At 44.3% G+C, this 27,918-nt stretch overlaps 1 protein-coding gene across 4 annotated transcripts in view; it reads right to left on the reverse strand.

Annotated features, from left to right (window-relative positions):
- Positions 1-27,918, reverse strand: part of ARNT2 (aryl hydrocarbon receptor nuclear translocator 2) — a 158,148-nt gene that overhangs the window by 117,560 nt on the left and 12,670 nt on the right. The window contains exon 1 of one of the 4 annotated variants that reach the window (XM_077918875.1): positions 7,897-8,006. The exons of the other annotated variants lie outside the window; for them this stretch is intronic. The gene's annotated coding sequence lies outside the window, so the exon portion shown is untranslated. Of the gene's footprint in view, positions 1-7,896; positions 8,007-27,918 lie in introns of those variants that run through there. 4 annotated transcript variants of the gene reach the window in all.

Raw genomic sequence — 27,918 nt, forward strand, 5'->3', positions numbered from 1 at the left:
TGACTTCCTCTAATCCCTCTGGCTGAGTTTCAGTGTATATCATTGTAACAGTTTTCCAAAACCAAATTTCTCATAAAATTAACTTAATCACTTAACATCATTATTTCTTTTCATTTTAACTTTAAACATTTTATTCTCGAACATCACATATTTAAATCCTAAGCCTATCTGGTATTTGCGAGTTTTCCCAATTAAGTTATCTTAACATATTTAACTAAATAGTCTTTGAATTTCATCCATTCCTTCTGGTACTCCTCCTCCTTCTGGTCGCGGACTCTTCCAGTCAGGTCGGCTAGCTCCGAAAAGTCCATCATCTTCATCTGCCATTCCTCCACTGTTGGGACTTCTTGTGTTTTCCAGTTCTTAGCTAACAAAATTCTAGCTGCAGTTGTGGCATACAAAAACAATCTAACATCTTTCTTGGGCAATTCCAGGCCTATTATTCCAAGAAGAAAGGCCTCTGGTTTCTTAGTAAATGTATATTTCATCATTTTTTCCAATTCATTATAAATCTTCTCCCAGAAGTCTTTCACCTTGGGGCAGGTCCACCACATATGATAAAAGATACCTTCTTTTTCTTTACATTTCCAGCATAGATTATCACTATTATGATATATCTTTGCTAATTCTACAGGAGTTAAGTACCATCTATACATCATTTTCATAATATTTTCCTTTAACACCGTACATACAGTGAACTTGACCCCTTTCCTTATAGAGAGTCAGACTCTTGGTTCATTTAGTGCAGTACCATCTATGCAAAATTGAGCTTTGCTACCCTCAGAACAGTGTTAGAAATTAGCCAGGGGCCAGGTGCGTTTTTGCGACTGGCTCAGCTCCAATTGCGACCAGGTGAACATCTCTGGTTGCCAGGTTGGCAACTGACATCTCCACCTGTCTGGCCCTCCAGCTTTTTAAAGGATAAGCACAAGGGCTTAATTACTGCATTTATATCCCACCTTTTCCTCCAAGAAGTAAGCTTCATGACTGAGTGGGGATTTGAACCCTGATCTCCCAGGTCCTGGTCCAACACTCTAACCAGTACCCCACCCTGGTTTGCTAGAGTACATCTGCTACAGGGTAGTCATATAAATCAGGTAGGCAACTAAATATGGGGAAAGCTAAATATGTCACTTAGAGAAGGATCTGAAATATTTTCCTCAAAGCTTGAATTTGCTTTATTCTGGATGGTTTTGTTTGATGTTTCAATGTGCTGTGAAGTGCTTTGGGATTTTTTTCTTTAAAATGTAAAGTGGTATATAGAAATGAAATTAATAATGACAAAAAAAACTTCATTGAGGAAAACATGGTGCTTATATATACTGCTTTGGCAACCGAAACCCAGGTTTAAAGGTGTCATTTGGCGAAGAGCTTACATAGCTGAGTTTCTAACACTGCCTAAGAAGCGTGTGGAGATGGCTTTTTCTAAATTGTGGAGCACCCTCCACACAGAGCAAGAATCATAAAATTGTAGAGCTGAGACCTCAAGGGTCTTCTGGGTCCAAACCCCTGCAATGCTACTTGCATCTCTAGCTTTTTCATTGCATAGCTTCTGCTGTGTGAATACACATCTCTTTACAGGTAAGGTATTTTTGTGGAACACACACCTGTGTTTTGTTTAACTTATACTACGCTGCTTTTGCTTATAATTGTTTCACTTTTTATATATAACTGGAGAAACTGCTTTACTTGTGTTTTTTAAAAATTGTATGATTATATTGCCATAACTAGGAAACATGTGGTAAAGGGTGGATAAAAACAATCTTATCAAAGAAATTCACTGACCAGCAATGGTTCTTCTGGGTTTCTCTCAGGTGAAAGTCTCTCCCAGTCTTACCTGGAGATTCTGGGGATTGAATCTGGGACCTTCGGAGTGCAAAGTATTTCCTCTACTACTTTCCTTTCCTACTTTGCATCATTTTCCTAATTTGCATCACAAGCTATTCTGATGGTATTGTTATGATGGTGGTGGCTGTGGTGATTATTATTGTGGTTGCAATTATTATAACTTTCAAATGTTATAATTTAGTTTAAATGAAATGAAGTACTGTACAATAAAGGTTTAAAAGGTTTAAAGGGAGCGGGTGGCACTGTGGTCTTAACCACTGAGCCTCTTGGACTTCCTGATTGAAAGGTTTGAATCCCCGCGACGGAGTGAGCTCCCGTTGCTCTGTCCCAGCTTCTGCCAACCTAGCAGTTCGAAAGCGTGCCAGTGCAAGTAGATAAATAGGTACCGCTGTGGCGGGAAGGTAAATGGTGTTTCCATGCACTCTGGTTTTCGTCACAGTGTTCCGTTGTGCCAGAAGCGGTTTAGTCATGCTAGCCACATGACCCTGAAAGCTGTCTGTGGACAAACACCGGCTCCCTTGGCCTGAAAGTGAGTTGAGCGCCGCACCCCATAGTTGCCTTTGACTGGACTTAACCGTCCAGGGGTCCTTTACCTTACCTTAAAGTAAGCCATAAGCTAACAGCAACCATCAAAAAAAGGCACAAATCAAATGCAGACAAGAGCTCAAATGAAAACAAGCGATCAATTCACACGCAGACAGAAAAGGCCCATAGGGGAACAGTTCATTATTAAAAGCCTGATGGAACAAAGTGGTTTTAAGAGCCAATGGAAAATGGCAAAGAAAAGCAACAAGATGGTAACTGCATCTGGGATAAGGCCATTAAAGTGGTCATAAGGTAAAGGTAAAGGTACCCCTGCCCGTACGGGCCAGTCTTGACAGACTCTAGGGTTGTGCGCCCATCTCACTCAAGAGGCCGGGGGCCAGCGCTGTCCAGAGACACTTCCGGGTCACGTGGCCAGCGTGAAATCGCTGCTCTGGCGAGCCAGAGCTGCACACGGAAACGCCGTTTACCTTCCCGCTAGAAAGCGGTCCCTATTTATCTACTTGCACTCGGGGGTGCTTTCGAACTGCTAGGTTGGCAGGCGCTGGGACCGAGCAGCGGGAGCGCACCCCGCCACGGGGATTCGAACCGCCGACCTTTCGATCGGCAAGCCCTAGGCGCTGAGGCTTTTACCCACAGCGCCACCCGCGTCCCTAAAAGTGGTCATGTTTGTCACTAAACCACCAAAACATGCATACATACAATAACGGATTTATGCACATCCAACTGATACTTGATTGCGCACATGTGCATGGCGCCAAACCTGAAAATGACCTGAAAACGTCACTAATAGGGCGGAATAGGGGCCCCACCGATGCACACAGGGGTCCAGAACATAACCCCCACGCAAAATGAGGATTGCCTGTATTGTGGTATAGTGGGTGATGTAGCAGAGTCAGTGTGGTGTAGTGGTTAGAGTGTCAGGCTACAGCCCAATGTTATCTTTGCTCTGCAGGCCAAATTCAAGCCATGGTTTATCAGCTCAGGCATCACATCAAACCACAGTTAAGCTTAACCACGATCCGGTGCAATGTCTGAACGAAGGAAAAGAAGTGTAATATCTCAACACATATCTATGGCAGTTCCACTGTGACTGGAGAACTCCTTAAAGTCAACTTATATTGTACCCAGTCACCATGCAATGATGGGCATTTTATGTAGTATCATTGCTACTGAATATTACTTTGAGGAAATTTGCCTGGTACATTAGATTTTATTGGGAGAACTCTTCATCTGCCAAAAGTGCTACAGAGCAGAAAGACTGAAACAATGCATTTTAAGAGGAAACCCAGGTGAGAAACATCTCCCTTTTATGCCCAGGAGGTGCAGTCAAGCTGCAACTGAAGTCTCTGATATGTCAAATACTTGCAATGTCCTCTATGAGCACAATTCAGAACCAATTACATTGGGCGGAACATTTTCTGCTATTATATTTTTTCCGCAGAGCATTTCCCACTTTTAGAAATGCATTATTTCATAAAGCTCAAGTCAAGTCAAACTGAGCAACTGGAATGGATATACGATATGAGTCAAATAAAAAAAACAACCAAGGTTGTAACTAACTTTCCCCCCAGGTGGTTCTACATAGGAAACATGTTTCTTTATGCACTTGTCTAGGAGGCAATTCATCCATGCTAAAATTGGCATGGTAACCATTTTTGACGCCTTCGTTTTAAACCTTAAAATCTGAAGTCAAGGAAGTGCTCGCTACATGAGCTGTCACGCTTTCCTTAACATTTACAAGCATTCAAATGAAGTTAATTTAAAAAGCAAAGCTTTACATTTGTTTGAACTGAAGCCATACTGTGGCTGCAATCCTAAAGCCACTTATTTCCAGGTAGCAGCAGAACCCAAACCCAAGATCCTCCAAGATGAGATAGCTTGGATCTGGTGGATATTGGGATGTCCCAGCTGAACTAGGGCTTAACTGGCATATGTCCCTCACCCCAGATCAGCAGTGGCTCAGCTAGGGAAACCAGGTGCGACTTATTCTGTTGTAAGTACCAAAAAAAGGACTGGGGGGGGGGGGGGAGAGAGATGGAAGGTGTTATGTACTGAGTTGAATAGGATCCAAAATGCAGCAGTCTGATTGGTCCTAGAACAATAGGATTCAGAATGCAGCAGTCTGATTGGTCCTAGAACAATGCAGCAGTATGATTGGTCTGCAGGAGCCACCCAATCCGGCTCCAGATGGAAGTGAATCCACAACCTGATTGGCCTATAGGAGAATTCCGGAATTAGCCAATCACGTGCAGCCCATTGTGTAAATAATGTATATAAAGCAGATACTTTGAGGGGACTTTCATTTCTCCTCACCACTATGAGCTGAATAAAGAGCATGAAATCCACTCTCGACTCTGAGTATATTTCAGAAGGTATGGGGGAAAGAGAGACTTACATCTATTTTAAACACTTTTCAGCAACCCAGCAGAACTGAGCCAGCAAAAAGCGTAGCGTATATCAAATTTCTCCAAAAACCGACCGCAGAGTTCACAACAGAGGAAACCTATGCCAGTGTAACTTACACCAGCTCTTTATTAGTTAGGACTGTTCTGTTAGTCTCACTAAATTCAATGCCTGCATATATTGATTCAATATACTATTTTATGTAAGCCGCTTAGGGTTCTTTTCTATAAAGCAGTATATAAATATTGCCAAATAAATAATATAAACAAAGATGCTGCAGTATGGACAATCCTTGAGACAACACACACTGTCCGCTCCCTTCTCTCTTCTTGGTGCACCACAATAAAATTTGGAGGTCTTTGATTAATTGTGCTTGCCTGCTTCTTCCAAACTAAAAAACAACAACCTGGTTATCAGAGTCAGAACAAGAAAAGATTTTACACCAACTTCAAACAATCGTTTAAGATGCTGGCTTGTTCTGAAGCTTTTAACCTTGTATAAAATGGGAAACTGAGGTTAATTGAAAATTTCTGGGTTTGGTTTAAAAGGGAGAGGGGAAGTACCTTCCTTTTTGGTAAATTACCGTATTTTTCGTCCCATAGGATGCTCCATCCCATAGGACGCACCTAGTTTTTTGGGGGGGAAATAAAGGGAATTTCCCCCCCCCCCTTTATTTCCCCCCCAAAACCAGGTCGGGGAAACCAAACCAGGTCGGGGAACAGCGGGATGGCGGCGCTGCGCTTCCCCGCTGTCCCCCGAACTTGTGGGGCTGGCCGATGTCTGCCCAAAGCGCGGGGCGCTCTGCTTCAGTGCACCCTGCGCTCCGTGCAGCAGGCTGCTATCCGCTTGCTGATAGCTTCCTGAAGCCTGGAGAGCGAGAGGGGTCGGTGCGCACCAGCCCCTCTCGCTCTCCAAGCTTCAGCGAAAGCCTGTATTCGCTCCATAGGACGCACACACATTTCCCCTTCATTTTTGGAGGGGAAAAAGTGCGTCCTATAGGGCGAAAAATACGGTATATATAGTGCTACAGTAGGCAATATTGTCAGCTGCTCTTAATTTCAAAGAAAAAAGATGACAGGGGTTCAGGTACATATGTCAGCTGCCACATCACCATTCCTAGATCCTGGGAGGAGACAGGTGGAAATAATTCAGTATGAAAAGGGTACCTTCTCATGACTTTGTTATGTTCTAATACTACATCTATAAGAACTGAAAGCAGTGTTAGAAACTCAGATAACTAAGCTTAGGCGCCAAATGGCTCCTTAAACAAGGGTTACAGTTGCCAAAACAGAATACCTTGCTGACATTTGGGGGCCATATTTTTCAATGCAACTTTTTGGTTCCTGAAATTCATTCCAATTGTGCAGATAAAATATCTACAGGATGTGTTGCTAGCAAGATGCAAGGATCTCCAGGCATGCACCTCCAGATGGTGGAGACGTCAGGCCCCATCCTGGCATCCCAGCATCTTCACTTGGTTGCAAGTGGCCGATAGCCAGGTGCAAAATGCGCCTGGTGAATTTCGAACCCTGGGATGAAAGATCCCAGTGCTGCATACCAAGAGATCAGGCACAAAATTAAACTTTGCAATTAAGTCCATAATAGTTAAAAAGGTAAAGGGACCCCTGACCATTAGGTCCAGTCGTGACCGACTGGGGTTGCGGCGCTCATCTCGCTTTATTGGCTGAGGGAGCCGGCGTGCAGCTTCCGGGTCATGTGGCCAGCATGACTAAGTTGCTTCTGGTGAACCAGAGTATCTCACGGAAATGCCATTTACCTTCCCGCCGGAGCGGTACCTATTTATCTACTTGCACTTTGACATGCTTTCAAGCTGCTAGGTTGGCAGGAGCTGGGACCAAGCAACAGGTGCTCACCCCGTCACGGGGATTCGAACCAACAACCTTCTGAACGGCAAGTCATAGGCTCTGTGGTTTAACCCACAGCGCCACCCGCGTCTCATAATAGTTACTAAGCTACAAACAGCCTTAAGTATCCCATTTGCCTCGATACCTCTACTTCTCTCATTTGTGGCACATCAGTGGCCTTAAGAGCAAAAACTCTCTTACCATTTATGTTTTGGCCTGGTCACCTGGAAATGAATTTCTATTCACCTCAGGTAATCAGGTGTTACAGTACAGAGGCATCACTGGAATAAAAAAGCTGGATTGTATCAATCTTTGATGTGCCCCAGGAAGAATGTTAGGACTTTGTAGATGGCTGCTTACAAGCCTAAATTAACCAGGTTATCAACCCGATCCTATACGTCTTTACGTGGAAGTTCAATGGAATTCCCAGACATGCATGTGATTGCAGCATATAAATCTGTGGTTTGTGTGTTTTTTTAAATACTAGTTTTAACATATCTGGCTGCGTGCCCTGAATTACCTATTCCTTCCAAACAACTCTCCATTTTACATGAATGCCAAGGAGATAATATTTCTTAGCTTGAATCAGCAGCACATGAAATTATCCTTTTGTAAAAAAGTCAGACTAATAATACTGGGTTCTGAGCCTTGCAAATTAAAGGCCTTTTGCCACCAGCAATAGGCAGCGGTTTTATGAAAGAGTTTCATACACAAAGATTTCAAGAGGGAGGGAGAGAGTCTCCCAAGCCACTTGGCAGCAAAGAACTCACTGAAATAAAAGCCTCAAGAGAACATCCACTGTAAAAGATTGTTTCAAAAAAGGCTGTGGCTCAGCGACAGAGAATCTGCCTTGCATATCGAAGATCCGAGGTTCAACCTTTGCCTGAAACCCAGGAGAGCCACTGGCAGCCAGTGCAGACAGTCCAGAGCAAGAGGCATCCATGGTCTGACTCAGCAGAAGGCTATGTTGCAATTACATCCCACCTTTTATCGCATAGCACTTTCCAGCACAATATAAAAATGAATCCTGCAAGCGCAATGGAACGATGAACGGACACAGAATATTTTTGCATCTGCCTTTAAAGAAAACTCCAAACCGACAAACAGGTTATATAGCAAATTGCCTCTCTCTCGCCACAAATAAAACACACAAATTAATAAGGAAATGCCCTCAAACCCAGACTCAGCAACGCTATGCAAGAGATCAGATCCCACCCACCCTGATGTCTCCCACCTTCGTAGGCAAGAAGTCCTGCAAAACTGCTGTTTTCTTCTTGGAGCCGAACCCTCCTTCAAAAGGAATTCGTAAGAAATGTCAGAAAACCTCTGGGAAGAAATACGACGGCATTGGTATTCTGCTCAGAAAGTGTCATCCCAGATCTGTTTACCTTAACTGTGGACCATGATTCAGCTGGTGACAAGCGTCTTGCATACTGATCAATTTATTTGCAAGGCAAAATTAATGCCATTTTCTGCATTAACCACTTGCATTCTGGTGGTGGGGGAAAGTGTGTGTGTGTGGGGGGGGTGTCTCTCTCTCTGTGCATCAAGCCAGTTTTCCAAAAATGCAGGGACTCACAAGCCCAATTGCCAGTGTAAATGCACTGAGCCCTCTGGCAAGCGGGACACCTGGTTCCTACAGTTCTCTACCCAATGGTACCAACTTAAAAATAAATAAATAGGGGGGGCAGGTAAGCCCCACCCCACACAATCTATCACAAGACGCAGTGCACGCACACCACATCAATTGCAATGCTTATCAACTTTTGGGGGCCCTGGTCCCCTCAAATGTTTTATGGGGCGGCCAAGGGACCTTGGCCCCTAGGAATTGGCTCCTTTGTCCTTACCGCAAATCCAGAAGTCTTTTCCAAATAGCATGAGAGAGCTCCCCTTGCTTCTTACTTTCCCCATACCTTGCACAAATCAGAAATCAGAAATGACCTTGCCTAACCCACAAGTCTTTGCTGGATGCCAGAGGACTCAAAGCTGGAAAGGGAGTTGGCGGTGACCACAGATAATGGCTGTCTAGTAAGCCAAGCCAGCATTTGTGGGCCTCTGCCAAAACTCCAGAAGGAACAGCTGTTTCCCTGATAAGAAAATAAACTCCCCCCACCCCCTGTATCTGTGCGCCTGAGGAAGTTTGTGTTCTCTTCTATTGAGATTGCCAACTGTTACGGGTCCTAGATGTTATGTACTGAAGTTCTCACCCTGGGCCAGCAGGGGGATACTGTAGATAGTTCAGGTCCACGTATGCAAATAAGGGATTGAAAGTGACGTTCAGTGATTGGATAGTTACAGAAAATGGTTACTGTTGCGTTCTAGTGGAGCTCTATATAAGCAGGCTGGCTGAACCCTTCAGTTCAGTTCAGTTCTGTTCTGGCCTGTGAATAAGCAAGAGCTGTTTGAAGAATTGCTGTGTCGTCTGATATGTTCACCCACAACTTAACATTAGACACATCTGTGGTTTCAAGTGAGCGTTGTGGGGACAATCCCTGCTTATCATTTCTCTCTCCCCTCCTCTAGATCAGTCCCTGTACTGCCCAGGAGAAAGAAAGAGAGAGATATGGACTTCACTTTCCCAAGGGATCTGGGTAAAAGTTGTATCCAGCAGATTTGATCTGAACCTTGAAAATGCACATAGTTGTTGCTAAGCATTGGGCATACTGGCCAGGGCAGATAGGAGGTGGATTTCAGCCATATGTCCAAGTGTCCCTATTTTCCAGGGACAGTCCTGGTATTACTAAAGCCATCCCGGTTTCTGATTTGATCCTGGAATGTCCCACATTTCCTTAGGATGGCCTTATTTTCATCAGAGAAATGTTGAAGGGTATGGTGGGACAGCCCCTATTTTCATCTGAAAAATGTTGGACTATGGAACTATGGAACCCCCGAGCCAAGGGGATAAGTAACTATACAATCTTTAGAAGACATCTGAAGACAGCCCTGTAGAGGGACTTTTTTAAAATGTTTAATGTTTTATTATGTTTTTATATATGCTGGAAGCCACCTAGAGCGGCTGGGGCAACCCAGTCAGATGGGCGTGGTAATAATAAATAATAATAATATAGGGCGTCCCTATTTTTATCAGAAAAATATTGGGAGGGTATGATGTGGGGGTGGTAACCAACTGAGCTGTACTCCAGAGTAGACCTACTGAAGTTAATGGATCTAACCAAGTCATGTTCCTCAATTTCAATGGGTCTGCTCTGAGTAACATGTAGTTGATCACCATCCACAAACCACAATGACGGTACCATGTATTATGGTTTGTCGTACATTTAGCAGCATTTCTGTTCTCCACTCTGCAGCTTTCCATGACTTAATAAAGTATTTATTGTTTCATTCATATACCAAAGAAACTCAAGGTGGTGTTGTGTGTGTCTCCTCCTCCTCCTCTCCATGTTATCTTCACAACAATGAGTGAGATAAGTTTCAAGGCTGAGTGGGGAGTTGAACCCTTAGCCTCTGAGGTCCTTGTCCAACACTAACGGCTACACCACACTGGCTCTCATATGCCAATTTAGCCTCTTGTTTGGGACACAACGTTCATTGCATTTGGGGAGAGCACATTGTTGTTAGAATATACATTTTAAAAAACGAAGAACGATACTCTTAAAGAGAGAACAATATTGGGACGCACATGAATATTTTATGGAAAGCTCTAGCTGTCTTGCTGGATCAGCAAGCCAAGTGCATCTTGCTTGACACTAGAATAAATGAATCCGCCTTTTATCTGCATCTAAGGCCCTATTCATCAACATAAACAAGCTGAATCAAACTTCTGAAGTGGAATCTTTGACTGTGTGTGTATGTGTGTAAATGATGATGTAGTATTCCTTACATAGCTTCATTTTGTGATGTGCATATGAAGGCATTTTAGTTCACAAATGCACACACAAAGGGGTTCTCCTGCCCTACGGGAAGATGAGCATGGGCCTGTTGCTTTGCCTGTACATCACTTCTTTCCATTTAAATTAATAGGGAGACTCAAAAGGCTCTATACACAGGAACCAGCAAAGCAACGGTGCTCTTTCCTATGCAAAGAGGTTTCCCTTTTTTGTGCCTCAATACACGGGGCGCCTCAGAATTTCTCTAGAATTTCAGTTGGCAGAGAGTTTTTGAGCAAGCTCATGGCTGCGAGTGTGGGGTGGATTTTATTTCCCTTTTTTTCCTCCTTTGCCTTGTGATTTAGTTTTCCCCTCTTCCATAATACTCAAAACCATATAGAAATTCAATTAATTATGTCATACTTAATTCATCCATAATTATCACATTGTTTTGCATTGATTCCATTGCCACAGAAATGGCCACCAATCTTTTCTTTGAAAATCTGTGCTGATCCTTCCCACCCATTACTGCTAATATCTTCTTCTTGTTGTTTAGTCATTTAGCCGTGTCCGACTCTTCGTGACCCCATGGACCAGAGCACGCCAGGCACTCCTGTCTTCCACTGCCTCCCGCAGTTTGGTCAAACTCATGCTGGTAGCTTCGAGAACACTATCCAACCATCTCGTCCTCTGTCGTCCCCTTCTCCTTGTGCCCTCCATCTTTCCCAACATCAGGTTCTTTTCCAGGGAGTCTTCTCTTCTCATGAGGTGGCCAAAGTATTGGAGCCTCAGCTTCACAATCTGTCCTTCTAGTGAGCACTCAGGGCTGATTTCCTTCAGAATGGATAGGTTTGATCTTCTTGCAGTCCATGGGACTCTCAAGAGCCCTCCAGCACCATAATTCAAAAGCATCAATTCTTCGGCGATCAGCCTTCTTTATGGTCTAGCTCTCACTTCCATATATATATGTGTGTGTGTGTGTGTGTGTGTGTGTGTGTGTGTGTATATATATATATATATATATATATATATATATACACACACACACACACACATATGCTTATATCTTATTTTATTCATAAACAGAATCCTTCCCCCAACCATTGTATATTAAACATTTGTTCAACACTCTAAAGTTTCCAGTGTAGGCTTACCATACATCTCTTAACCTTGGTCTTTGACCAGGGATATTTGTTTTCAGGGCCCACCCTATTCTTGGGATTGCAATTTGTTTCAATTGTGTTTAATGTTGAATTTTAATTGTCATAACCATTCCTTGGATCTGATGCTAGGCAGGTATTAAATTGAAATTATTATGACAACAACAATGGTGATGCCTTCACAAAATCATGAGGAAGCGTGAGACTGCAGTGCCCACAATGGCCGCCACACAAAAAACAGGATGTCCCGGTTTTCCCAGGACAGTTGAGGGTTATGACATTTCAACTGCAAAGCCCCCAAGGCAGCTTACAACTCCTAACTAAAATCAATTATCTACATAAGATAACCAAGACGGAGCACAGGAAAAGACAGAGCTGAGTTTACAACAAGCATAAATTTTGTTTTAAGTGCCTCAGCAAAGACAAAACAAAACCCCAAAAAGCAAAAGAAGCCATGCTAGTCCTTAGGAACCAAAAATAAACCGATGGGCAATAAATGCCTTTAGTACTTAATCCAATTGTCATGCAAGTGAGCAAGCTTTCAAGTTCTCCAGAATCCTTCCTCAATCTTGATGTTAAACAAAGTTTTGTGGGTGTTGGAGAGAACTGGCTTGATGCTGAACCCACAGAGTTTGCATTTAGTCAGTCTTAAGTTGGAGACAGGGAGGGAGAAAGCGGGCTGTAAAGCCTACCAGGAAGACATGGCAAAGGGGTTTCAGAAAAGGCGGTGCCACCACCAAACAGGACTTTCTCTGGTAGCCACCCAACATATTTCCAAAGGTGGGCCGACTGTTATGCGGATTTTCCAGGACATTAAAGCAATTTCTACCCGGACACTGCTTATGAGGGCTGAATACTGTCTGTATGGCAACCCTGCTTTACATCTAGCCTGAAGACATACTCTGCTGATCCTGAAAGCCTGCATGCTAATTTGCAGTTATTTAGCTAATTCTGATCAAGGTATATGATACTACAGATCAACTTTTGTTTTTCCTCCTGAGAAAAAATTAAAGGCGGGGAGCCCCCCGCTGCCTCCTTAATCTAAAATTGAATCCTTCCTTTGTGGGTAACACATGCAACAAACCTAATCTGGGAATGGGGAGAAAATTGGCATGATGTTTCCGAGAGCACAGAGAGGGAGTTTGTGCTCTTTGCAGGAGAAACCTTGCATTGCATGCCAGGACCCTGGAGGAGTACAGCCTGCGAAATCAAGTGTATATGAGGCATGAGAGGATCTCCTATTTTCAAGCATCATTTTGCAGCCTGCACAGCAGGAACCCGCCTGGCTGGGGACAAGCGATGGAGGGGAAAGGGAAGAAAAGGGCTCAACAGAAACCCAGAGGGATCCCCCTCTGCATAGAGCTCTGTTACGTAGGAACTCGGCCCACAGAGGATGAGGTAGATTGGGAGTAGAGCACCTTTGGTTCTGAAGATGTTGCTGAACTACAACTCATCATCCCTAGCAAGCATGGCCAATGGCCAAGGGTGATGGGAGTTGTAGTTCAGCAACATCTGCCAGGAGCAAAGGTGCACCACACCTGGAAGGCACCATAACCTATGTTTACCAGATTTTTTCCAGTGACTCTGGGGACACTTTTTTCCCCTTTTCTTTTTTTGAAGCTGAGTAGCAACAGGGAGTCAGTAGTGGGGATGGCATAGCTGTCAACTTACAGATTTGAAAATAAGGGACCAGCAGCCTCGATAATAAGGGATCGGGAGCCAAAATAAGGGATTTTCCAAACACAGGTATGTTCAACTTCTGAGCCCCTCCGAGCCAAAGGCAGAAAGCCCAGCCAGCAGCCAAACAAAGCCTCAAGCGGTGGTCCCCACAGCGCAGCAACCCAGCAAAGGGGATGCAGCAAGGAAAACCACCGTCACCTCTCCGCTGGGAAGCGCTGAGCAAAGGCGAATCCCCAGGCAACGCGGCCGATTTGATCGGCACAAGGCATGCAAGCTCCACCCCCCCAGTCGTTCTTAGACTCCTTATTGGGTGAGCAATGCAGCCAAGCAACACAGTTGGAGCCTCCCACCTCCCTGGCCGGCAGGGAGGGAGGGAGGGAGAGGAGCTGCTTCCTTTGAAACCCAGGAAATTTAAGGGACATCATCAATAAGGGACAGCAGCGGGACATGGAGCTGGGATAAGGGAGTTTCCCACCAAATAAGGGACGGTTGACAGCTATGGGGGGTGGTGAGGCAAAAGACTCTGGGCCCAGGCACACATGCATATTGTATAAAGGTGCAAAGCCCATCTTTCGCACCCTGTGAAACATAAATGCGCAGAGTTTTCCGATCTCCTTCCCCCTTTGTTTTGACAGATCAGGGGAGGCTTGGGAGTCGCGGGCGGGTGGCTGTTGCCCAGGAGGGGCCAACCTGGTAGTGCAGTTGGCTCTGGCTGGCTTCAGGAGCTGCTCGCTGCCTGCTACCGTGGCGCAGGAAAAATGGCGGCCGCCACAGCAGCAAGCAGCTCCTGAAGCCAGCCAAAGCCAACTGCGCTAACAGGCTGGCTCCGGACTGCTGAGGCTGACGCTGTCACGTTTCCTGGGGACAGATTTGCAAATCTGGGGACATTCTGGGGATGGAATTTGTCCAGGGACAGAACTGCAAATCCAGGGACGTCTGGTAACCCTACCATAACCTTTATACAGTGGTACCTCTGGGTGCCAACAGGATCCGTTCTGGAGGCCCGTTCGCAACCTGAAAAGAATGCATCCCGCGTCTGCGCATGCACAGGTCACGATTCGCCGCTTCTGCACATGCACATGACGTCATTTTTAGTGTCTGCGCATGCGCGAGCAACGAAACCCAGAAGTAACCCTTTCCGGTACTTCCGGGTCGCCGTGGGACACAACCTGAAAACCTGCAACCTGAAGCAAACGTAACATGAGGTATGACTCTACTTAGGTAAGAAATTTTTAAAAAGAGCCCTGCTGGGCCAGGTCAGTGCCCCGTCTAGTCCAGCATCCTGTTCTCACAGTGGCCAATCAAACATCTATGGGAATTCTGCAAACAGGATCTGAGCGGAAACAGCACTCTCCTCACCTGCAATTCACAGCAATTGTCATACTTTCTCCAAGAGTGGAGGCGGAACATAAGCATTGTTGCTAGTAGTCATCGAGAGCCTTAAACTCCATCTTAAAAACAATTCCAACACAGATGCATACTCAGATACAGTAGTACCTCGGGTTACATATGCTTCAGGTTACATACGCTTCAGGTTACAGACTCCGCTAACCCAGAAATATTACCTCGGGTTAAGAACTTTGCTTCAGGATGAGAACAGAAATTGGGCTTGGAAGGTTTTAATAATGTATTTGGTTGGCATGCATATTTGTGGTATGACAAGGTTAAAGCACATAAAGCGTTCAAAAACCATATTGTTAGAAAAGCACTGTTTAATGTTTGGGTAAGATATAAGGACTTGCTGGAAAGCAAAACCCCAAGATGGTTGTCACCAATGGAAGCAAAGGCTCAGAAAATACTCAATATGGAGGCCAAATGGCCGAAGTTTTGTGAAATTTTGGAACAAGAGGGAGACAGACTAAAATTGCAGAGTTTTGAAAAACTAAAAAATAAAGTGCAAGACTGGCTCCATTGTTATCAAATAATGGAGGTATATAATGTGGATAAAAAAATAGGCTTCCAAGTGGAAAAATCAAAATTGGAAACAGAATTGTTAGACTCTAAAGTTAAGAACTTGTCAAGAATGTATAACTTGCTGTTGAAATGGAATACTCAAGATGAAACGGTGAAATCTGCTATGATTAAATGGGCACAAGATGTTGGACATAACATTATGATGGCTGACTGGGAACAGTTATGGACCACAGGTATGAAGTTTACGGCATGTAATGCCTTAAAAGAGAACGTAATGAAAATGATTTATAGGTGGTACATGACACCAGTCAAGCTTGCAAAAATCTATCATTTGCCTGATAATAATTGTTGGAAATGTAAGGAGACTGAAGGTACTTTCTTTCACCTTTGGTGGACATGCCCAAAGATTAAGGCATTCTGGGAAATGATCTATAATGAAATGAAAAAGGTATTTAAATATACCTTCTTGAAGAAACCAGAGGCCTTTCTCCTGGGCATGGTCGGCCAATTGGTGCCAAAGAAGGATAGAACTTTTTTTATGTATGCTACGACAGCAGCAAGAATACTCATTGCAAAGTACTGGAAGACACAAGATCTACCCACCCGGGAAGAATGGCAGATGAAGCTGATGGACTACATGGAGTTGGCGGAAATGACTGGCAGAATCCGAGATCAGGGAGAAGAGTCGGTGGAAGAAGATTGGAAAAAATTTAAAGTATATTTACAGAAATATTGTAAAATTAATGAATGTTAGAAGGATGCTGGAAAGAAGTTATATGGCTTTAGCAGAAATGCTATAAAGAATTAAGTAAGAATAGATTGATAATGGGTAAAGGTGTAAAATTCAAGGCTAAATTGCGTTAAGACAAATTATGGAACTAAATTTGAGAAAGAGGGAAAGGACTTGCTGAAACAACTAATTGAACTAGAATACGAAAAAGGGAGGTGTGAGGAAGTCAAGGAAATAAGTAAATGAAAGATGAGGATATGAAAATACTGGTTTTTCTTTTGTTTTTGCTTTTTAAATGTTCTTGTTTTTTCTTTTTTAATGTTTTGATGTACTGTTGTTTTTTCTTACTGTATTTTTTAAAATTTATTTTTGAAGTCTTGTAACTTTTTTATTGTTCGCTTTTCTTTTCTCTGTAATTGTTAAACTCTAATAAATATTTTTTTTTAAAAAAAGAGAGAACAGAAATTGGGCTCCGGCGGCATGGCGGCAGGAGGCCCTATTAGCTAAAGTGGTGCTTCAGGTTAAGAACAGTTTCAGGTTAAAAACGGACCTCCAGAACAAATTAAGTACTTAACCCGAGGTACCACTGTAATTATTTTAAGTTAATTTAATTTATTACTTTTATACACCACCCTTCATCGTAAGATCTCAGGGTGGTTGGCAGAATACAGGATAAAAACAAGTAAATAATTAAAAACAAAACAGCAAAACAGTAACTTTTGGCTTGGCTGGTTAGTATATTTGGGTGTTTCTGGTGCTGTTAAATCGGCATTTTCTGCATTATTTAAGTTCTCTGCAGCAGCTTCAATACTTCGATGGCATTTCTCGTTCCATTAAGGGAGCCCATATTTGCATTCTAATTTGCTTTTCACGCCCACTGGTCGGGGGCGTCTGGGTGGAAATCGAGAACAGCACTTTTCAGAAGGTAGCAACAGACTCATTTATTACACTTTCAGAATCTTCACTCCACTCTTTGCTCAAAGGGAACCACCTTCAGAATATGACTTCAGGGAAGGCTCTCTAGACGTCCGGTAAATACACGACACGGCCATCTAATGAAAGACATTTATTGTTTTGTGGTGTTGCAGGAAAATCCCCCAAGCCACTTGAGTCTTTCATTATTCAGCAAGGAATTTGTCATAAAGGTTAATAATAGGACTGCCAGGCAATTAAATAAGTCTTGTCAAATCAATAATAAAAGAGTTTAAATTGGTCAATTAAATCTGCATAAGCTAGTATATGAGGGGGGAATTGTTCTGAAGCGGGGGAGACACACACAAAGACTTTCCAAATTCTTAATGCGCATGTGTCTGTTGAGGAATATGCCACGGTAGTGGTGCTACCGCTGGGATGAATGCCTCTTCTGAGAGTCACATTAAACCAGAGTGGATTTGATTTAAATCAAATCGATTTCAAGCACTAGTCAGTAAGACTTGATTTAAATCATTTTTTATAGACAGACTCACTCTTGCTGGTATAATCTTAATATTTAAAACCAGATTAAGGTTTCATTTTTGGAATAATAAATTTTCAGAGTAGTTTTTACAGTTGTATCAAAAATTACTGATTTGGTTACACTTTTAGAAACACATAGACAGAAAATCATGAAATTATTGTGAGGTTTAATAAGTTAACTGTTTATATTTGGACAACTTTTCTGCTGTACTTTATTGGAAGGAGAAAAATAATCATTTCCTTAATAACAATTTACAAGATTCATTTAACTAAAACAATAACATTATAGCATATGTATCCATGTTTGTTATCTGATGTGGTTAAACAATTTTTTAAAAAAAACCCAACAACCCTTAGACTGAGGTTTAGCACACATGAAAAACTTAAAACAAATCCTTATTTCCTGATGAATAGCCTTTGGACTATAATGTAACTTAAATAGAAAACTATATTTGGAAAGATTTTTCCTCCAAAAGCATTTTATTTTAAAAATCCGATTTAAATTTTAAAAATCCGGTTTTTATTTTTTATTTTAAAAAAATCATTTATTTTTATCCATCCTGCATTAAACATTAAGTTGCTTGTGTAGTTTGTCTCTGTATAGTTGTTTTTAAAATACCGTATTTTTCGTCCCATAGGATGCCCCTAGTATTTTTGGGGGGAAATAAAGGAAAAAAATTTCCCCTTTATTTCCCCTGCAAAACCAGGTCGGGGAAACCGAACCAGGTCGAGGAACAGCGGGATGGCGGCGCTGCGCTTCCCTGCTGTCCCCCGAGCTTGTGGAACTGGCCGATGTCTGCCCGGCGCGCGGGGCGCTCTGCTTCAGCGTGCCCTGCCCTCCGGGCGGCAGGCTGCTATCCGCAGCATGGGGAGCCCTGCGGGGAACTCCTGCAGGGCTCCCCATGCTGCGGATGTCTGCCTGGCGCGAGGGGCGCTCTGCTTCAGGGCGCCCCTCGCGCTGGGCGGCAGGCTGCTATCCGCAGCATGGCGAGCCCTGCGGGGAACTCCGGCAGGGCTGCCTAGGCTGCGGATGTGTTCCCGAAGCGCTGGGCGCTCTGAGAAGCAGGCTGCTATCCGCAGCCTAGACAGCCCTGCGGGAACACCCACAGGGCTGCCTAGGCTGCGGATGTCTTCCTGAAGCCTGGAGAGCGAGAGGGGTCGGTGTGCACCGACCCCTCTCGCTCTCCAAGCTTCAGTGAAAGCCTGCATTCGCCCCATAGGACGCACCCAGATTTCCCCTTCATTTTTGGAGGGGAAAAAGTGCGTCCTATAGGGCGAAAAATACGGTAAGTATGTGAGGGGGAGCGGGAACAAGCTGGATCAGGACTTGAATGCGGGGAAAGAGAGAGGCCCTTACTATACTCTCACAATCAAAATTATCCCACACCATAGGTGTCAACCCTATGGGCCACCCCCAAAGTATGTGGCTGAGCCCACCCAATCATGAGGGGCCGGGCCTCCCTGAGCCTCCCCACGGCGTCAGCAGGCCTCGCAGCCTCCTCCCGATGTGTATGACATCACACATGTGTGTTGCGCACGTGACGTCACACGCGCACAACGAGCCCCCCAATGTCAAGCGGAACTCGGCGGCTGTGTCCTACACATTAAGAGGAAAGGTCCCATTAACAGCAATGGGAAAGGAGGCAAGCAGAGGGGGAAGATTTCAATTAGGACCACAGTGATGTCCAAGGTTTAAAGTTTCCCTCCCGCCTAAATTTGGAGATAGTTAAATAAATGAGATTTAGATTGTTAAGAAAAGTTAAGAAATCTGATTATAAATGGTATATTGTTTTTTGAATAATGATATTGGAAACTGCTGCGCTCAGATACAAGGAAATTCATATGGGAGGGACTATGTTTAAGAGATTAGAAGTTTAACTAATTAATTAATTTGTGTTGTTTAAGTGTTTGTTGTTATACTTTCTGTTTTAATTTGTTTCATTTGTTTTACAGTATGTGTGATATTTGTATAAAATTAATAAAAAATATTGGGGGGGGGGGGAGATAAAGTTTCCCTTCTGCTTTGTTCCAGTCCAGTTTCCCAAACAAACCATTTCCCTTTAGGAAAAAATAACTGCACAAGGGCAAACTACCAGTTGTACCAGTGCTAGTTGTACTCATTGTAGACCCATCTCAAGGTAGTTGTGTTGATCAACCTCAATGGATCTACTATGAGTAGGGTTAGCGTTGGATAGTCCTCTGTGAGAAACATGACATATAGCTTTGCCATCAGCTGGTGTCTTCCAACTGACACTGGTGCCTCTCCTGTTCTCACATATTCAGCCCTCAGTTTTGAGGACCCAAATATTTTCAAACATAAAGCCAAAATAACCCTCCTTCCAGAAGAACAATAACAAACCTAGGGCTAATGACTTTTCGATAGAATATGGCTGCCTGCCTGAAGGTCTTAATCCTGTGCTGCCAGCCACAGCAGAACTCAGTAGAAAGAGAAACCAGCCCACCAGCCAAGTCTCAGGGGGATACTTTCCTGGAGGCAGAGTCCATATACAAGGTCCAGTCCAGTGCTAAGGTCAGGAGTATCTCAGTTCACGTAGTCAGATGATCCAGGGATCAAGAAACCTGAGGGTCCAAGGTCACACGAATCAAGGAGCAGCAAGGTCCTAGTCAGGAACGACAAATGTTGTTTCCAACAACTCACTGAGGCATGAAACCCTGCTTAAGAGAGCTGAAGCCAGCTGGTTCTCTTCAGGAGCAAGAAGGCTGATCAGCAGCAGGTGGAATCACTTCGCCTTCTGCTCCTTCAGGCTGCTGTTCAACAGGTGAAGCCGTCTCCTGGCCCATGAAACTGAATATTTTGCAATACAGTGGTACCTCGGTTTTCGAACGTCTCAGAAGCCGAATGTTTTGGTTTCCGAATGACAGAAACCCGGAAGTAACTGCTTTGGTTTTCGTACGCTTTTTGGAAGTCGAACGTGCCACACGGCTTCCGTATGGAGTTTTCTGGAAGTAAAATGCTTCGGTTTTCGAATGCTTCAGAAGTCAAACGGTCTTCCAGAATGGATTTTATTCGAAAACCGAGGTACCACTGTACTGATTCCAATTGCTGAAACAGGGCGCTTTTGTCAAGACTGCCCATTCATTCCAGTAAAAATAATTGTATTACTAGGATAGGTATTTTGTCTAATTGTGATACAACGCAATTGAACACTGCATCGCAGGAGGCTATCTTAAAACAAAACAGACCACTGGGCCTTGTAAGCCTGTATTGCGACGCTCTGACTGGCAGGAGCAATCTTCATGCTGAAGTTTCCCACTATACCTGCTACCTAAGCATTTTCACTGGAAAATGCTCTGAGCTATGGCTCCCAAAAATTATTTCCCACCCCAATTTTCTGGAAATGATTCTGGCTGCATTCAAAAAGAGGCTTTCCCTTTCCAAAAGGCATAAAGAGAGCACTTTTATAGAGGCCTTAAAAGCATCGGAGTGTAAATAAGGTGCTACAGGGAAGCTAAATACTCATCTATAAATCAACAGAACAGGCCCTTCCCTCCCCCATTTCTGTTTGCAGAATGGACAAAAAAAAAAAGCAAACCAGCCTTTTCACATGCAAAATAGGAGCAAAGGACAAACCAAAAAAACCACACAAAAAAACACCACAGGCTGTCAGATTGGGCAATTTCATTCTTCTAACTACCACTCCACACAAAAAAAAAATCTAAATAATGACACGCCGAAATAACTCAACGTTTTGAAGTGAGCTTTGGCGAAAAGATGCGAAGAGAGTTGTGTGCAAAGAACGAATGAATGCTAGTTCCAGTGAAAGAAAGAAGATTCGACAGGGAAATGGGAGGAATTTGGCAGAATTATATTGCACCGTAACTTGTTTTGGGATACCTCATGGGAAGATATTCATAAATAAATATAATTTGTATACCTTGGGTTGTATGCATATAAGTCCTACCCAGAGTATTTTATTTTATTTACTGCATTTCTATCCCACCTTTTTCTTCCAGGCAGCTTAAGGTGAATACAAGGTTCTTCCCCTCATTTAATCCCCACAACGGCCCTACCTGTGAGGTAGGTCAGGCTGAGAGTGAGGCCCAAGGGTACCCAGCGAGCATCATGGCTAAGTGGGAATTTGAACCCTGGTCTCCTAGGTTCCAGTCTGACACTCTAACCACTATACCACACTGGCTCAATGTACACCCATTGAAATAAATGGACCTAAACTGGCCACGTCCATTCACTTTAATGGGCATATTCTGAGTAGAACTAGCACTGAATACCACCCATTATAAAAACAAAACATTATTTGACATAAGCTTGAAACACATTTGGATGCTATTATTTTAGTTCTGTCCAGTCGACATTTTGAGGCAAGGAGGCCTAAGATTGGTTTTTCTTCATTTTGCAAGAGTAGCCTTCGTGGATACTGACTATTTGTGAGGTAACAAACTTTGCCTCAAGGGTCAAACCCTATCTGCTGACTTCCGTGTTTACTGTTACAGGAGTGATGTATCCACGAAACAGAGAGGTAAAAGCATTTTCGCAAGCTGAACCAAGTTATTCAGAGTCAGCAGAGCTTTTAAGGTCAACCAACTTTCTCCAGGAATCGAGGAGCGCTCTCAAATTAGCATCGCCAATAATGGTTCTGGAATCCTAAATGAGGATCTAACAGAAAACAGAATTAATCTTGGCTTGTGTCCGTTGGCTCTTATTGCGCCAAGGACCATAGAACGTGCCTTTTTCAATAAACCCCACAAAATGTGAGGGGGCCATTAGTCTGTAGCAGGCAGGTGCTCCTTCTACTGTGTGCTCTGGAACCGTTTTCCAGTGGCTAAACGGCCATAGTGATTGGTCACAAGTAAAAACATGTGGAAAAAAGAAGAGGAGGAGGAGTTTGGATTTGATATTGCTCTTTATCACTACCCAAAGGAGTCTCAAAGCGGCTAACATTCTCCTTTCCCTTCCTCCCCCACAACAAACACTCTGTGAGGTGAGTGGGGCTGAGAGACTTCAGAGAAGTGTGACTAGCCCAAGGTCACCCAGCAGTTGCATGTGGAGGAGCAGGGAATCAAACCCGGTTCACCAGATTACGAGTCTAGTGCTCTTAACCACTACACCACACTGGTTCTATAATGCCATGGCTGAGCATGTTGGGGTTTTTTGTGTTGTTGTTGTTTTTGCATGCAGAAGGACCCAAGTTCAATAAATGAGTTAAAAGTCAGCCAGGAAAAACTTTTCCTTGCCTGCGACCCTAGAGAGCAACTGCCAGTCAAGAGTAAACAATACTAGGCTAGATGAAAAGAGCGTCTGGCCTAATACCAGGTTGGACAATCTAACTGCAGAAAATTACTGCAACATACCACATTGCTGACCTGGGAAAGGGACTCAACCCTATAGCCCTATGCAGACGTCCAGACGACGCACACCAAATGCGTAGCAGGAGAGAGAGGAAGGAAGAGTAGAATCATGGCAGCGAGCCCTAACCCTGACCGATTCCTGCACAGCTGAATGTCTACAGCAGGAAAAGCTAACCTGTAAGGTAAAAAAAGATTTTAAAAAAAACCTGGACGGTTAAGTCCAGTCAAAGGTGACTATGGGGTTGCAGTGCTCATCTCGCTTTCAGGCCGAGGGAGCCATCATTTGTTCATGTTAAATAGTGGGTAGACATAGCAGACGAAGCAGCGATTTCTCCAAAGCAGCTCTTTATTTGTAAGCTGGAACAGAACTGAACAGCAAACAGCTCAGCCGGCCTGCTTTTATAGACAGCCGGCTGTCAACACTATAGCAACAACAACCCAGGGTTTCCTGCCTAAAGTAACTGACGTGGACCTGAGTGAAAACTATATACACGATACTCCTGGTGGCCAGGGTGAGAACTTCAATACATAACAGTCCACAGACAGCTTTCCGGGTCGTGGCCAGCATGACGAAACCGCTTCTGGCACAACGGAACACAGTGATGGAAAGCAGAGCGCACGGAAAATGCCATTTACCTTCCCGCCGCAGCAGTACCTATTTATCTACTTGCACTGGCGTGCTTTCGAACTGCTAGGTTGGCAGGAGCTGGGACAGAGCAACGGGAGCTCACTCTGTCGTGTGGATTTGAACAGCTGACCCTCTGATAGGCAAGCCCAAGAGGCTCTGTTGTTTAGACCGCAGCGCCACCCCTGTCCCCCTGGACGTTGACGGACAACAACTTCCATCATCCTCAGCTAGCATGACCAACTAGGTGGGCATTTAATTTATTTTATTGCATTTGTAGATTGCCTTTCCAATTTTAAAGTATTAAAACAAATGCATGATATATAATGTAAAATTGGCCCTGGGACACACACTGTCTGTCTGTCTGCATCTATGCTGCCTTTGTCCACCTCCATTGCTCTCTTTTTCTTTCCAATAGGGCAGACTGTGACAGCACTGGGGCTGAGGTGGGGAAGAACCTGACTGGACCAGGCCTCCATGTTGTCACTGCCTGCCTCCCTTGCTCTTGTCTTCCTTCCCACTGGGCATGTGATGGCCAGTGGCCCTGTGGTGGAAGGAGAAAGCCAAGCATGAGCAGGCCTCAATGTTGCCTTTGTCTAACCTACCTACCTTCCTTCCTTCCTTCCTTCCTTCCTTCCTTCCTTCCAGATATTGACCATTGGCCCTGTGGTGCTGGAGCAGTTCCTGGTGCTGTCCCTTGTCCATCTCTCTTGCTCTTTTCTTCTAGAAACATCTGGAGGGCCACAGGTTAGCCATGCCTGGTCTACCTGGAAGCCACACATGTACACTTGCATTTGGAGACCCACCTGTTGCTTCCATAGACAAATGGGACTCAGGAGCCCCTGCTGATCTACTGCAAATCACCCAGAGATCTACAAGTAGATCCCAACCTGCCATCTGTCCTGCCCACCCTCACTCTAAACAGACCAAAAAGGCAAACAGGTTATCTTTGCGGGGTTCTTTGCTCTACCGATTGTCGTGAGGAAAAGATTTCAGGACCTCATCATTCCAACAGTGAGAAACCGCCTCTTCAAATCAAGCCTAAATGAAAGCAAACACCCCGAGGCTGAAGCTCTACAGGCACTAAGATGGGGTGGAATAAGCTCCATTGAACCCAGCAAGATATTTTTTGAGCCAATATACCTACAACTGGGCTGAGAGGAGGCAGAGCTGTTAAACCAGAAGCAGCAGCAGCAACGAATAATAAAAATAAAAAGTCAAGCTAGAATATTTAATTAAAAACAATGGTACAAAGAAAGTTGTTAAATAGTGTGCCACTCTGAGCACCAAGGGAGGGACACCATAAATGTTTCAAAGCGTCTGCCAGGAAACCATGTAATTAAACATTTCCTCCTCTCTGCTGGTTTTAGTGGAATAAGTGACTAAGTGCTTGGGGCACTGAATGTCAGGTGGATAGTCTGCAGAACCCTGCAGCATGTTCTTAAGCAAAATTATAGTTTCCCCCCCTAAACATGGATCACATCTGCACTATACATTTAACATACTATGCTACGTCTGTAACACTCATGGCTTCCCTCAAAAGAAACCTGGGAAATGTAGTTTTTTAAGGGTGCTGAGAGTTCTTAGGAGATCCCTGTTCCCCGAGTTTCCGGGAAAGAGGGATTGATTGTTAAAGCACTCAGGGAACTGCAGAGGAATAAGGTAAAGGTAAAGGGACCCCTGACCATTAGGTCCAGTCGTGACCGACTCTGGGGTTGTGGCGCTCATCTCGCTTTACTAGCCAAGGGAGCCGGCGTACAGCTTCTGGGTTATGTGGCCAGCATGACTAAGCCACTTCTGGCAAACCAGAGCAGTGCACGGAAACACCATTTACTTTCCCGCCGGAGTGGTACCTATTTATCTACTTGCACTTTGACGAGCTTTCGAACTGCTAGGTAGGCAGAAGCAGGGACCGAACAACGGGAGCTTACCCCGTCGCGGGGATTCGAACCGCCGACCTCCTGATCAGCAAGTCCTAGGCTCTGTGGTTTAACCCACAATGCCACCCGAATCCCTGTAAGAGGAATAGGGGTCTCCTAACAACTCTCAGCACCCTTCATGAACTACAGTTCCCAGTATTCTTTAGGGTCATGATGGCTGAAGTGATATCACAGTGCTTCAAATACATAGTGTGGTTATGGCCCCTGGTACGTGTGCACAAGAAAAACAGACTGTTCTGCAGCTGGGGACGGACAAATCTGCCTTTTTCAGTTTCTCTCAGTTGTTATTTTTTTTCCAATCCTGTGTTCAGTTCACTCCACTTCTGCATCAGTCTGCATTTTTTTAATTTGAAAACACACAAAATTCATATAAATATTCTGCACTTCTCTTATTATACATGCCTTTTGTATGCCTTTTGATTTAATATACACATTTTTGCAAGCAATTTATCCAGAAAGCATTTCTGTGCACTTTCTAATATACACATTTCTGTATGCATTATTTTTTTTAACTGAAGAACTGAGTAGCAAAATTCAAGAAATAGTTCTGCATGGGGCTGCCCCAGAATGGCAACTAGACATTCAGTATTGGCAACAGCAAGCTTGGTTTAAGGAGCCATATGGCACTTAGCGCATACAGTGGTACCTCGGGTTAAGTACTTAATTCGTTCCGGAGGTCCATACTTAACCTGAAACTGTTCTTAACCTGAAGCACCACTTTAGCTAATGGGGCCTCCTGCTGCTGCCGCCGCACCGCCAGAGCACGATTTCTGTTCTCATCCTGAAGCAAAGTTCTTAACCTGAAGCACTCTTTCTGAGTTAGCGGAGTCTGTAACCTGAAGCGTATGTAACCTGAAGCATATGTAACCTGAGGTACCACTGTATATCTAAGTTTCTAACAGCATGCAAACAAACAAAGCTTTCAAACCACACACACACAGAGGGAGCCCGTGTGATGTAATGGATAAGAGTGTTGGAGAGCAGGATTCGAATCTGAAGGAGCACCTATTGCTCTCTGGTACCACCAGTGGTAAGTGTGATGGAAGCTGTGGTCAGGGAACAGTGAAGGGCCAGGGAGGAAGAAGCCCCTCTTGACTTCGGGAGATGGGCTTCTTCCAATCCCAGGAGACCATTGTGGTTTAAACACAACATATGCTAATAGAATTCAGAATTTCTCACCAGCATACAGTGTTGCGTAGTGGTTAGCGAGTTTGGCCTAGGTTCAAAATCCCCACTTAGCCACGACATTCACTGGGTACCCTTGGGCCTGTCCCTCACTCTCAGCCTAACCTACCTCACAGGGTTGTTGTGATGATAAAGTGGGGGAGGGAAGAACCATGTACTCCTGAGAGCAGTGGTCCCCTAACTTTTTCAGCCCACTGCCCCATTGATTCCATAAACTCATCCCCGGTGCCCCCTAACCTATGCTATAAAAAGCATTCAGAACAGCAGTTTTCATAACCCACTAAGAAATATAATGACACAGAAAAAATCAAAACAGCAACAATTAATTGCACATTTATTCGAAGCCCAGTTAAAACTGTTTGGTTTAATTGATTCAACAAAATTGATGAACTCGATCCACTGATGCCAGCTTTTCAAAACCTGATGGTAATTTACCCCGGCAGAGCCCCTCTGCTGCCTCCTTACCTCTTAGTGCTCTCCTAGGTAACCCCACTGCCGCCGCCCCCCTGGCAGTAACACCCACTTTGGAAACTACAGTCGTACCTTGGTTTTCAAACAGCTTAGTTCTCGAACGTTTTGGTTCCTGAACGCCGCAAACCCGGAAGTGAGTGTTCCAGTTTGCAAATTATTTTTGGAAGACGAACATCTGACGGGGCTTCCAGTTGGCTTCCTGCAGCCAATCAGAAGCCGTGCTTTGATTCCCGAACATTTTGGAAATTGAACCGTTTTCTGGAATGGATTCTGTTTGACTTCCGAGGTACGACTGTACAGTGGTACCTCTGGATACGAACGGGATCAGTTCCGGAGCCCCGTTCGCACCCTGAAGCGAACGCAATCCATGTCTGCGTGTGCGCAGGTCACGATTCGCCGCTTCCGCACATGCACATGACGTCATTTTGACAGCCTGCGCATGCACGAGTGGCGAAATCTGGAAGTAACGCATTACGTTATTTCCGGGTCGCTGCGGAGCGCAACCCGTAAGCGCTCAACCTGAAGCATATTTAACCCGAGGGTTAAACCACAGAGCCTAGGACTTGCCGATCAGAAGGTTGGTGGTTCGAATCCCCGTGACGGGGTGAGCTCCCGTTGCTCGGTCCCTGCTCCTGCCAACCTAGCAGTTCAAAAGCACGTCAAAGTGCAAGTAGATAAATAGGTAAACGGGAAGGTAAACGGCGTTTCCATGCGCTGCTCTGGTTCGCCAGAAGCAGCTTAGTCATGCTGGCCACATGATCCAGAAGCTGTACGCTGGCTCCCTCGGCCAATAAAGCGAGATGAGCACCGCAACCCCAGAGTTGGTCACGACTGGACCTAATGGTCAGCGGTCCCTTTACCTATAACTGTACTGCCTTAGAGGAAAAGGTGAGATAGAAATGTAACAAAATAAGCAAATAAATACATCTGATTAGTGAAGATCT

The sequence above is a fragment of the Podarcis muralis genome, chromosome 14 (genome assembly GCF_964188315.1).
Source record: "Podarcis muralis chromosome 14, rPodMur119.hap1.1, whole genome shotgun sequence".
NCBI lineage: Eukaryota > Metazoa > Chordata > Lepidosauria > Squamata > Lacertidae > Podarcis > Podarcis muralis.